At 37.7% G+C, this 13,487-nt stretch overlaps 1 protein-coding gene across 1 annotated transcript in view; it reads left to right on the forward strand.

Moving 5' to 3' along the window:
* The window catches only part of ELOVL2 (ELOVL fatty acid elongase 2), a 60,849-nt gene that overhangs the window by 19,568 nt on the left and 27,794 nt on the right, over positions 1–13,487 (forward strand). The window lies entirely within an intron of this gene.

A 13,487-nucleotide genomic window follows, 5' to 3' on the forward strand; every position in this document is an offset into this window, starting at 1 on the left:
TAGATCCCACATGCATGCCACAACTAAGAGCCGGCACAGCCAAAATAAATAAATAAATAAATAAATATAAATAAATATTTTTTTAAAAATCAGCTTCTTGGTGGCTGTCCCGGAGATCTGTAATATAACACTTAACCCAAGTCCAGGATTAATGCAGAAGAGTTGGCTGGTCCCTCCAGTCACAGCCGAGAAGGATCACAAAAGATTTCCTACCACGTGCTGCCCAGCTGAAACTTGGCAGCCCAGCCGAGCGGGCATTATCCGACCTTTTTGCCCTGCCTGCTTGCTACTGGCTACATTTTCAGTCCTTGGGCTTTTTAAAAGTACACAAGTTAGTTGGCCAGACTTTCTTTTTTAAAAAAACAAACAAAACTCATAGTCTAACATCTCCTTCTTTAACTTTTCTAATTTATCTAAATCCAACACACATTTTCACACGATCAGACCTAACGGTCTCTAGAGACTAACTTGGGCTACAACTTGAGAAACAACTAGAACTACTTATCAAGTGAGATCACTAGTGAAGTGCAAGTGCTCACATAATCTTCCTGAAAACAGCGTTGCATCAAATACCATCCTAAATAAAACTCCGGAATGTTTCTAACTCACCCCTTCCACTGCCCAGAGGTACTACCCATTAGTGTTACTGAATTTATCTTTTCTCTTTTAGAGACTGGGAGGGAAAAACACTGTAAGCCTTCTATAGCTGCATTAGCTGTAGTAGTTAACATTCTCTATAATGATACAAGCCTAAAAAGCTGTATTTAAAAAGAAAAATCAAATAACCTTTGAGTGCTGAAAGGCAAAAACTAGGTGAAGACTTCTGCCAAGAAAATATTTTTAAAATCATAAGATCATGAAGATAACAATTAGTGTGCTTTGTGTGTATTTCTTTATTTTGTAGAAGTCAACTAGTTTCTAATAGACAAAGGAATAGATTGACGCACACACTTTTAAAAGAAAATTTGGTAACATTCTCATTATTCATATTAAAATGGTTGTGCTTCTTTGACTCATTTTCATTTTTATGATACATTTATAGTTGTGTCAAATAGGCATTTATTCACTTTAAAACATTTCTTCTACCCTATTAAAAGTTACACTGCAGATAAGCATTCAAAAGACCTTGCTTGCATGAAGTTAAACTAAAAAATTGTTGAATGAAAATGAGTGAAGTAACCCAACTTACCAAACAGAAACTATTCAGTGTTAATATGAAAGGCTGCAAATTTCACTTTCTCTGATTTCAGTCCCATTTGTCCAGTTCATTCCCAAATTACCCACTGGACCGACATACTTCAGACATTGGCACCATATATGAAGCTAAAAATATATTAATTTAGTTATATAATAAAGTAAATATGTTTTATGTTTATCTCCAGCAGTAGCTTCAAAATTCTTACATAGGCAAAGAATGGGATGGCTGTCTGGTTGGGAGCGGAGATGGAGGGTGGGGACCTCGGGGGAGGGCTTGAAGTATCTGTTATTTAGAAAATTGAGAAAACACGCTACATAATGCTCTCTATTTTCTGTCGAATAGAAATGATTCATCAGTAAGATTAAGGATAGTAATATTTCATAAAAGTGCTCGTCTAGCAGGATTCAAAACAGTAGCTCAGGAAGAACCAGGTGAGAAGATGTGTGATGCAATGCTAATTTTCAAAAAAATGGGGGGTCAGAGACCTAGATTTACATAATTTTCTTTATTTTGACATAGTATCTTGGCAAAAGCAAAGGGCTTTGCCACGCATGGTGTATAATTGTAACAAATCATTTTGTCTTCTGCCTTATATCATCTGTCAAATAGATAATAGTTGTCACTGCTCTCTTTTTTCCACACCCCCCACCCCATAGAGTTGTCTGTCTTTATCATCAGCCCAGTGTTTTGGGAGACCGTGTTGGGCTGATGACTGAATGTTGATTGATTATTTAATTGAGGTGAGACCCCAGAAGGTGCTCAAAATAACATGAGATATCTAAAATTATTTGTAAAACTCTCTAACCATCATAGCTGTCAGGTGGTCATAAAAAAGGCCTTTTTTTTTTTTTTTCACACGGAGCTCAGGCTGCGTTTTGCCTTTTCTTTTTATCTTTTTTTTTGTTTGTTTTTGGGTTTTTTTGTTTATTGACTTATTTATTTATTTATTTATTTATGGCTGTGTTGGGTCTTCGTTTCCGTGCGAGGGCTTTCTCTAGTTGCGGCAAGTGGGGGCCACTCTTCATCGCGGTATGCGGGCCTCTCATTACCGCGGCCTCTCTTGTTGCGGAGCACAGGCTCCAGACGCGCAGGCTCAGTAATTGTGGCTCACGGGCCTAGCCGCTCCGCAGCATGTGGGAATCTTCCCAGACCAGGGCTCGAACCCGTGTCCCCTGCATTGGCAGGCGGACTCTCAACCACTGCGCCACCAGGGAAGCCCCAGCATTTTGCCTTTTCTATGACTTGTTTTCCTCTTAGAGCCTGCTAATGGTGCTCAGTTTGATTGGACATCTGGATTAAAATGTTAAGGAAAAGGTAAGATTTTCCTTTACCTCTTAGAAAAGGCTTTATACCGTGAAGTGTGGAGCAACTAACTGTCACGATAATATACTTCAAACAAAAAAGGATGTGATAAGGATTTCATTCAGCAGGGAAAGAGTCTGGATGGCTCAGTAACTCCCAGTATTGGCTGGTTCCATAGCTTGAAAGAAGGAAAAATATAATACAGTCTATCCATGTGACTCAGATTGTCTCTTAGTATTAGCAGTAAAAGAACACATCTTTTGACATTACCATGAATATCCTGAAATACTGTAGATATTTTTAGAACATGTAGAAATAGATTAGAATATAGATATATAAATAGGTAGAATAGATAGGTATGATTATTGCTTAAAAATTAGAAATAAAATCCGGCCCATGTCTTTTCCAAGAAAACCATTAAAAGCTTTCCTTTGTTTTCACATTCGAAAGGATGGCACTTGTACATGCAGAACAGCCAACCTGCTTCCCCTCTGGTCAGTACTTGATAACCAGAGCACATACAAACAAAATCTCCTTTCACTGCTGCTGTTAATTGTGAAAGAGCTTTATTCTTCCCCATGTCCCCAAATTCAGAAGCTGGTACAGTTCCAAGGTGTCCTGAATACAACTATCTGGCCTTGGGTTAAATCTCCAAGGAGTTTGGTATTCACTCACAACTTCACGGGGAAATAGAAGTGGTAATAATCACTACAAATATCTTGCGAAGCAACCGTAGCAGCTTTTTTGGCTCCTTGCATACCCAGTATTGAACCACCGAATGACTTTATTTTCTAATTGTGAAATTGCCTCTTTTTTTTCTGTAGAGCAGATTTCATTTTATTCACTTGAAATTAAGGCAAGTTATTTAGTATCTTTTAATGAGACCAGAATATTATAAAAGAAATAACGTGTTTGGATTTTATGTCCATATTCTTGGAGAGAAGGCCATAACTTGCAAAATGACTGGCAGCAGGGTAACTAATATAATTATATTCATTATTAAAAATTTGTATTTTAGTCAAATTTCAGTTTCCTGAAACTTGGTGAATTTCTGTGTAACCAACAAATTAATTCACAAATTAAGCTTCGTGAATTTATTTTTAAAGTGTTTAAAATCTATTTTCGTGACTTAACAAATCCGATATACTTATGTCATATCTTTGTTAACCAGGGACTGTTCTGCGCTCGCGAGATACATCTCTGAGCAGTAGCTCACAGTACTTTGTGTATACACACTCATGTCTCACCAGTTCTTCCCCCAACTCCTCACAGGTCCCTGCACTTCGTCTGCCCTTGCCATACGCCCATAACCAAGTGTTGTTTTCTGTCTCTTCTTTTCTGTTCCTTTGGGAGAGGTCACAAAGCGTTCCTCTCTTGCAACCCCAGTACTGTATGTAGATTTAAGTACATGCCGTACCTTTTTCATCACTGCATTCTCTCTGCCTGGGTCCCACAGGGAACTGAGCCATGAAGAACCCCTAGTAACAGCCTCTTTACTCAACATTACTCCTCATGTCCAGAGCTTTGTTATTGAGGTGCCTTGTCTGTACCTGACCACTCCCCGATGCACCTCATAGGGGTGAGTGCCCTCCCGCGATGTGTTGCCCAGGCTCTTGTGCAAAGAGGACTGACTGCCCCACTAGTCTGCAGAGAACTCTGAGCCAAGAGGTGAGCCGGCAGCACCGCCTTGCAGTGTATCAACGTAGCAGGTGACTAAAGGCGTACATGCCCTAGAGATACTAGAAGACTATTTAAAATGCATTACAGGCAGACCTCGATTTATTGTACTTCACAGATCCTGCATTTTTACTTATGGAGGGTTTGTAGCAACGCTGCGTCAAGCAAGTCTATCCGCACCATTTTTTCCAACAGTATTTGCTCATTTCGTGTCTCTGTCACATTTTGGCAATTCTCACAATATTTCAGACTTTTTCATTATTTATTATGGTGATGTGTGATCAGTGATCTTTGATATTACTACTATGACTTGCTGAAGGCTCAGATGATGGTTAGCATTTTTTACCATAAAATATTTTATAATTAAGGAATATACATTATTTAGACATGCTGTTGCATACTTAATATACTACAGTACAGCATAACAACTTTTATGTGCACTGGGAAACCAAAAATTCACATGACTTGCTTTGTTGTGATACTCACTTTATTGTGGTGGCCTGGAGCTGAGCCCACAATGTCTCCAAGGTATGCCTGCATTGAAATTAGTAATTTTTAAACATTGGTATTTATCTCTTAAAAATCTAGAACGAAGAAGGTATTTAAGAGTCCTTCTAGGTGGTTTTCACTGAGTCATGGGTCTCTACAATTTTGGAGTTACTGCTGTCTCAGTATCCCTCTGCTTTAAAATACAGGGATACTTTGTCAAAGCTCTTTCAGTGTCTCTGTTCTCTCTTCCTAATCCCCAACACTCTTTTTTTTTTTTTTTATTAATTAATTTATTTTTTGGCTGCGTTGGGTCTTCCTTGCTGCATGCGGGCTTTCTGTCTAGTTGCAGTGAGCGGGGGCTACTCTTCATTGTGGTGTGTGGGTATCTCATTGCGGTGGCTTCTCTTGTTGCAGAGCACAGGCTCTAGGTACGCAGGCTTCAGTAGTTGTGGCACGCGGGCTATAGAGCACAGGCTCAGTAGTTGCGGCGCACAGGCTTAGTTGTTCTGCAGCATGTGGGATCTTCCCGGACCAGGGATCGAACCCGTGTCCCCTGCAGGGGCAGGCAGATTCTTAACCACTGCACCACCAGGGAAGTCCAGTGCCCAACACTCTTTACTTGCCATGTATATATTCACACATAATAATCCTGATAACTCTCTAAACCTGTCAAAGAAGAATGTTGTCAAAGGAAAAAGAGGTCAAAAATGGACCCCTGAAGTTTGCAAGCCCATTTCTGGTGTGATACTGGCAAACTAGTTCATTCATATATATATATATATATATATATATATATATATATATATATATATGATAAATGATATATGATACATATATATATATGATAAATACATTCCACTAAATACTTATTGAGTGCCTAGTGTATGCCAGACACAGAGGATCTTGACCAGTTTGGGAGAAGGTGAGTGGTCAGGAAAAACCAAAAGACAGGCGTCATCCAGGCAAAAGGAAGAACACCTGCAGGGTGGTGGGGATGGGGAAGGATGGATGGAGAGATACGCACTGGGGGAACTTCAGATAATTAAATATGCCTGAGCAGAGAGTGCACATAGGCATCTGGAAGGAGAGGAGGCTTAGAAAGGTGAATTTTGGCCAAGTTGGCTAAAGAACTTAATAACAGTTATTTGATTTTTTAAAAAATTCCTCAGATTTTGCCACTATGGAGAACAGTATGGAGGTTCCTTAAAAAACTAAAAATAGAATTACCATATGATCCAGCAATCTCACTACTGGGCATATACGCGGAAAAAACCATAATTCAAAAAGGCACATGCACCCCAGTGTTCATTGCAGCACTATTTACAATAGCCAGGTCATGGAAGCAACCTAAATGCCCATCGACAGACGAATGGATAAAGAAGATGTGGCACATATATACAATGGAATATTACTCAGCCATAAAAAGGAACGAAATTGGGTCATTTGTTGAGACGTGGATGGATCCTAGAGACTGTCATACAGAATGAAGTAAGTCAGAAGGAGGAAAACAAATATCGTATATTAACGCATATATGTGGAACCTAGAAAAATGGTACAGATGAACGTGTATGCAGGGCAGAAATCGAGACACAGATGTAGAGAAGAAACGTATGGACACCAAGGGGGGAAAGCAGCGGGGGGGTGGGGGTGGTGGGATGATCTGGGAGATTGGGATTGACATATATACACTAATATGTATAAAATAGATAACTGGGCTTCCCTGGTGGCGCAGTGGTTGGGAATCTGCCTGCCAATGCAGGGGACACGGGTTTGAGCCCTGGTCTGGGAAGATCCCACATGCCGCAGAGCAACTGGGCCCGTGAGCCACAACTACTGAGCCTGCACGTCTGGAGCCTGTGCTCTGCAACAGGAGAGGCCGCGGCAGTGAGAGGCCCGCGCACCGTGATGAAGAGTGGCCCCTGCTCGCTGCAACTGGAGAAAGCCCTCGCACAGAAACGAAGACCCAACACAGTCAAAAATAAATAAATTTTAAAAAAACAAAAAAACCTTTAAGATTAAAAAAAAAAAAAAAGATAACTAATAAGAACCTGCTGTATAAAAAAATTAATTAAATTAAATTTTAAAAAATTCCTCAGATTTTATGGCAAATAATGCAAATTGTTCCTGCAACATCCAATTGGATGTCAAGGAATCAAGGTTAAAATGCAGGTGTATATGTCTGGGCTATCTTAGTGCAGATCACTAAAAGAGTGGACTTTCCTTCCCCTGAGTTCTGTACTGTGTTATTTGCACTGTATTAAAATAATAATAATGACACTGGTAACGGTAAAAAATAATGAGGTTGTCACTGGACTTTGCTTGGTTTGGGGCTTTGATTTTTTTTGTATAATTTTAACCTACTAGGGAAAAAAAATCCTGTTTTTACTTTTATCAAAATGGTAATCTGACCAGTGTTTTGAGAACAGACGGCTACAAACATATTAAAGAAAGCCCTAAGCGGGTTTCTTTTGATCAAAGAAAAATCCTTCTCTTAGTGTGGGAAACGTCCACTCTTCACCCAGACACCTCTTGCTGTGGTGTGTGTTAGTGGATGAAGCGGAGGGGAGTAACTGAAGAGTTGAAGGACCCTCTGGTGCCCTTCTCTGAAGGCATCTCTGAAAGACCTAGAGCAAAATATTGAACAGCTACTGATCTTTGGAAGATAGTTGAGTTTTGTTAGCTTAGAGCATGTAATATAAGACTCAAGATTTAACCAAACACTGCCAATTACTATTGAGAGTTGTGCTGATTACTATTTTTTCCAGCTTTATTGAGATATAATTGACATATAACATTGTGTAAGTTTACGGTGTATAATATGATTTGACACACTTATTTATTGCAAAAAAAAAAAATTATCACCGTAGCATTAGCTAACACTCCATCTCATCACATAATTACCATTTCTTTTTTGTGGTGAAAGCATTTAAGATCCACACTCTTAGCAACTTTCAGGTACTATAAAATACAGTATTGTTAACAATATTCACGATGCTGTGTACTAGATCCTCAGAACTTAATAATCTTATAAGCGGAAGTTTGTACCCTTTAATCAGTGTCTCCCAGTTTCCCCCACCCCCCAGCCCCTGGTGGCTACCACTCTGCTCTGTTTCTGTGATTCAGCTTTTTTATATTCAATGTATTTGTCTTTCTCTGCCTGTTTCACTTAGCGTAACATCCTCAAGGTTCATCTGAGTTGCTGTAACAGTAGGATTTTCTTCTCTCTCATGGCTGATATTCGTGTGTGTGTGTGTGTGTGTGTTGTTACATCTTCTTTATCTGTTCACCCATTGATGAATGCTTAGATTGTTTCCGTATATTGCCCTTTGTCAATAATGCTGCAGTGAACATGGGGGCACAGATTTCTTTGAGATCTTGTTTTCGTTTCCTTTGGTTATATATCCAGAAGTAAGATTCTGGGATCATATGGTAGTTCTATTTTGAAATTTTTGAGGACCCTCCATACTCTTTTCCACAGTGGCTGCACCAATTTACATTCCCACCAACAGTGCACAAGGGTTTCCGTTCTTCATATCCTTGTCAACACTTTTTTTTAACTCTTGTCTTGTTGACAACAGCCATTCTAACAGGTGTGAGATGATAGTTCATTATGGTTTCACATTTCTGATTAGTGATGTTGATCATCTTTTCATATACATGTTGGCCATGTGTATGTCTTGTTTGGAAAAATGTCTATTCAGTTCCTCTGCCCATTTTTTAATCAAGTTGTGGTTTTTTGGTTTTGTGGGGTTTTTTTTTACTATTGAGTTGTGAGTTCTTTTTAATATTTATTTGTTTGTTTGTTTATGGCTGTGTCCAGTCTTAGTTGCGGCATGTAGGATCTTTCATTGCAGTGCATGGGTTTCTCTCTAGTTGCAGTGCGTGGGCTCTGTAGTTGCTGTGATGCATGGGTTTAGCTGCCCGGTGGCATGTGGGATCTTAGTTCCCTGACCAGGGATCAAACCCACGTCCCCTGCATTGGAAGGTGGATTCTGAACCACTGGACTACCAGGGAAGTCCCTGAGTTGTATGAGTTCTTTATATATTTTGGATATTAACCCCTTACCAGATATATGATTTGTAAATATTTTCTCCCTTTCTGTAAGTTGCCTTTTTATTTTGTTGATTGTTTCTTTTGCCGTGCAGAAGCTTTTTAGTTTGATGTAGTCCTGCTTATTTTTGCTTTTCTTGCTTGTGCTTTTGGTGTCATATCCAAAAAATCACTGCTAAGACAAATGTCAAGGAGCTTTTTCCCTGTGTTTTCTTTCAGGAATTTTGTGGTTTCGGGTCTTATATTTAAATCTTTATTCCATTTTGAGTTAATTTTTGTGATTTGTGTAAGAAAGGGGTCCAATTTCGCTCTCCTGCATGTGGTTATTCAGTTTTCCCAACACCATTTATTGAAGAGACTGTCTTTTCCCCATTAAGTATTCTTGGCTCCCTTGTCAAATGTTGGTTGACCATATATCTGAAAGTTTATTTCTGCATTCTCAATTCTGTTCCATTGGTCTATGTGTCTGTTTCTATGCTGGTATCATAGTGTTTTGATTACTATGGCTTTGTAGCTATATTTTTGTTTGAAATCAGGACATGTGATGCCTCTAGTTTTCATCTTCTTTCTCAGGATTGCTGTAGCCATTGAGGATCTTTTGTCATTCTATACAAATTGTAGGATATTTTTTCTACTTCTGTGAAAAAAATGTCATTGGAATTTTGATATGGATTGCATTGGATCTGTAAATGGCTTTGGGGGAAGCATGGACATTTTAACAATATTAATTCTTATCCATGAACACGGGGTATCTTTATTTGTGTCTTCTTCAGTTTCTCTCATCAAAGTCTTGTGGTTTTCAGTGTACAGATCTTTCATCTCTGGTTAAATTTATTCATAAGTATGTTATTGTTTTTGATGCTAAAATGAATGGAATTATTTCTTTTTCAGATGTTTAGGTGTTAGTGTAGAGAAAAGCAGCTGTTTTCCGTATGTTGATTTTTCTATTCTGCAACTTTACTGAATTCATCAGTTAGTTCTGGAGTTTTTTGGTGGGCCTTTAGGATTTTCTATATATAAGATCAGATCACCTGAAAACAAAGACTTCTTCCTTTTCAATTTGGATGCCTTTTTATTTCATTTTTCTTGCCTTACTGCTCTGGCTAGAACTTCCAGTACTATGCTCAATAAGAGTGATGAGTGTGGGCACCCTTGTCTTGTTCCTGATTTTAGAGGAAAAGCTTTCAACCCTTCACCATTGAGTATGATGTTGGCTGTGGGTTTGTCATATATGGCCTTTAAATTATGTTGAGGTATGTTTCTTCTGTACCCAATTTGTTGAGTGTTTTTATTATAAAAGTATGTTGTATTTTGTCAAATGCTTTTTGTGCATCTATTGAGATGGTTATATGATTTTTATCGTTCATTCTAATATTGTGGTGTACCACATTTATTGACTTGCGTATGTTGAATCATCCTTGCATCTCAGGGACAATTCCCACTTGATCATGATGTATGATTATTTCAATGTGCTGTTGTGTTCAGTTTGCTAACATTTTATAGAGAATTTTTACATCTATATTCATCAGGGGTATTAGTCTGTGATCTTCTTTTAGTGTCTTTATCTGGCTTTGGTGTCAGGACAATGCTGGCCTCATAAAATGAGTTTGGAAATATTCTCTTCATTTTTTGGAAAAGTTTGAGAGCATTTGGCATTAATTCTTCTCTAAATGTTTGGTAGTATTCACCGGTGAAACCATCTGGTCCTGGGTTTCTCTGTATTTTGGGGGTTTTGATTACTGATTCAAGCTCTTCACTCATAACTAGTCTGTTCAGATTTCTGTTACTCAGTATCGGTTGTTTCTCGGAATGTGTCCATTTCTTTTAGGTTATGCAGTTTCTTGGTGTAAATTGTTCATAGTAGTCTTACATGATCCTTTGTATTTCTGTGATAGCAGTTGTAATGTCTGTCTTTCATTTCTGATTTTGAGTTCTCTTTTTTTTTTCCTGAGTTAGCCTAGCTAAAGGTTTGTCAATTTTATCTTTTCAAAAACTGGCCTTGGGCTGATCACAGTAATCACTAATCTGTTTGTATCAATACAAATAATAAAATACATATTTGATGAAAATTTAAGTTACTTGTCATGTACTTAGGCAAGAATTTCACAGAGTAACATTTCTAGTCATTTAATGTCATGATATCTATTTCATCTTTTATTTCCGATGAATAGGAAAAGACCAACCTATTAAGAATTGTGATTGTTTTTTTGTTTGTTTAGACTTACAGAGGAACTTGTACAACTTTCCTCTGTAATCATTCCATTAACGTTTCCCTTAGTTTTTAATATTAATTACACAATATTTTAATTACACAATTGTGTAATATTTTAATTGTAAAATTGTAATTGTGTAATATTTTAATTATACAATTAATATACTGTTAATGATTCCTTATTAAAAACTAAGACATATACAGGGTAAAGACAGTCTCTCCTGGCCTCCTCCCACTACCCTTGTCATTCTTCTTTCCTCCCCAGAGATAATCATTCTTAAGCTTGTGTGCCCTTCCAAAATTTTTCCTATATTTACATTATATATACTTGTACCTATACATGCATAGGCAGATTGATGTTTGTTAAAGTATTTATTTATCTAAACCAAATCAGATAATGTGAAGCTTATACTTTACATTAGATGATTTCAAGCCATGACTTTTTTTTTTCTCGTAAAAAGTCATTCTTTAAGGCTTATAGAAAGGCATTCTTCAAGGCTATTTTCTTTTTTCTTTCTTTTACCCAGTGTCTTAGTCAGCTCAAGCTGTCATAACGAAATAGCATAGACTGGGTGGCTTCAACAATAGAAATTTATTAGTTCTGTCACCTGAAGTTGGAAGTCAGGTGCCAGTGTGGCTGGGTTCTGGTGAAAGCCCTCTTCCTGGCTTGCAGACAGCCGCCTTCTCCTTGTGCCCTCACAGGGCTGGGGGAGAGAAAGAACAAATTCTATGGGGTCCCTTTCTCATAAGGGCACTAATCCTATCATAAAGACCCACCCTCATGAGGGCATCAAAATCTAATTATCTCCCAAAGGCCCTATCGACAAATACCATCACATTGGGGGTAAAGGCTTTAACATATGAGAGACACAAACGTTCAGTCCATAACACCCAGACTATGCCACTTCTTTTAATTAGTAATGTGAATAAAGGTGCCGACTTTTTTTTTTTTAAACATCTTTATTGGTAGGTGCTGACATTTTAAAAATGACTAAACCAAAGGGAAAATAAATACTTATTTAGGAGTTCAGATAATCTTATCAGAGTACAAAGATGGGGCTGAAAATGAAGATAAATTCAAAAGGGATAAAGGTCTAAAATTCCATTAAGCAAAAAAAAAAAAAAAAATTCAGTTGTATGAATATAGGATGGGTAAAGCTTGAATTTGACAGCAATTAACATGAGAAGTATCTGGTGATGTTGACAATGACTAACTGATGTGATGTGTGAATGCAGTTTTCTGATACTTTAATAGAAATATAATATCCTGATCAAGAGAGGCCATCAGTCTCTGCATTCTTCCCTTAGTAGGCTACTTTCAGAATACTGTATTCAGATATAGCAAATATAAGGAAAAATACAACCAAACCAGTGATTGTTTCTGTTTGCGCAACGTGGATACTGTCTAATGGGTTTGTGGAGACAGTTAATTACTAAAGTGCCTGTGAAATGCATGGTGGCGACATAACTAGAATACAGCAAGTTTGAACTTCATAGAGTAGAATATGCAATAAAATACTTGGTAGCTTTATAGAAAGTAAGCAAGAACTTGGTACTTTTATGATAAGGTATTAATTTTTTTATGTGCCTTTGATTATAATTGAAACAAATTTCAAGAGACAGTGGTCTAAATCATTCCAATCCAAGCATGGTCGCATGCACACCTGGGAGCTTGGTAGGAATGCAGACTCTCAGGCCCCATCCTAGGCCAGCTGAACGAAAACCAGCACTTTCACAAGATCCCCAGGTGATCCACATGATCATTAGAGCTTAAGAGCATGAAAACTTTCAGTTGTGTTCAATGAAAGATTTAAAAAGCTATGAAAATGTCTCCAAACTTCTTTTTATACCCTCTTAAAGAGTGATGCAATACTTCAGGTAGAGTGAAAATGAAGTATGATAATAATAGTGATGGCTTATGTGACTATTGCATTGTCCTTCTAGGCAATTCTATCATTCTTACATTTTCATATTTTTTTTTAGCACAGATTGAAATGATTGCGTATTTGTGAGATAATTCCTAGGATGATTAAATAGCAAATGTTTTAAGATACAGAAAAAATAAGATCACTAAGATCCCACAGTGTACCTTAGATTTATAGGACTCCGTTGAACTCGTATTTTAATTGCAAAATAGAATGAGTTTTATTCTACTTTAAAAATATACAAATTTTTTGTTTTTTGGAAGAAAGAATCTTCTGGGGAAAAAAACCCTCAAAGAATAAAATTCGGTCCAGTAGACCCTGATGATATACCAAGTGTTAAGGATCTTTCAAAATATACTGGAAACCAGATCGTATATACGAAAATGTAGCTAAGAATGCGAAGTGATATGAAATAAGTATCAGGTGAGTACTGTGAAGGTTTAGAAGAATGAGAGTTTTGTCAACACATTCATTAAGCATTAAGTGCCCATGAGATGCCAGACATTGTTCTTGGAATTGGGATAAAATGGCCTGTTGGAGCTGATGTTTTGGTGGCGGGCCCAGACAGTAACCAGCCAGTGAATGTTTGTATAATGCTAAGTGTTACAAAGGAAATACAGAGCCGGTGAGGGG

This window comes from Balaenoptera acutorostrata, chromosome 10 (genome assembly GCF_949987535.1).
Source record: "Balaenoptera acutorostrata chromosome 10, mBalAcu1.1, whole genome shotgun sequence".
NCBI classification, from domain to species: domain Eukaryota; kingdom Metazoa; phylum Chordata; class Mammalia; order Artiodactyla; family Balaenopteridae; genus Balaenoptera; species Balaenoptera acutorostrata.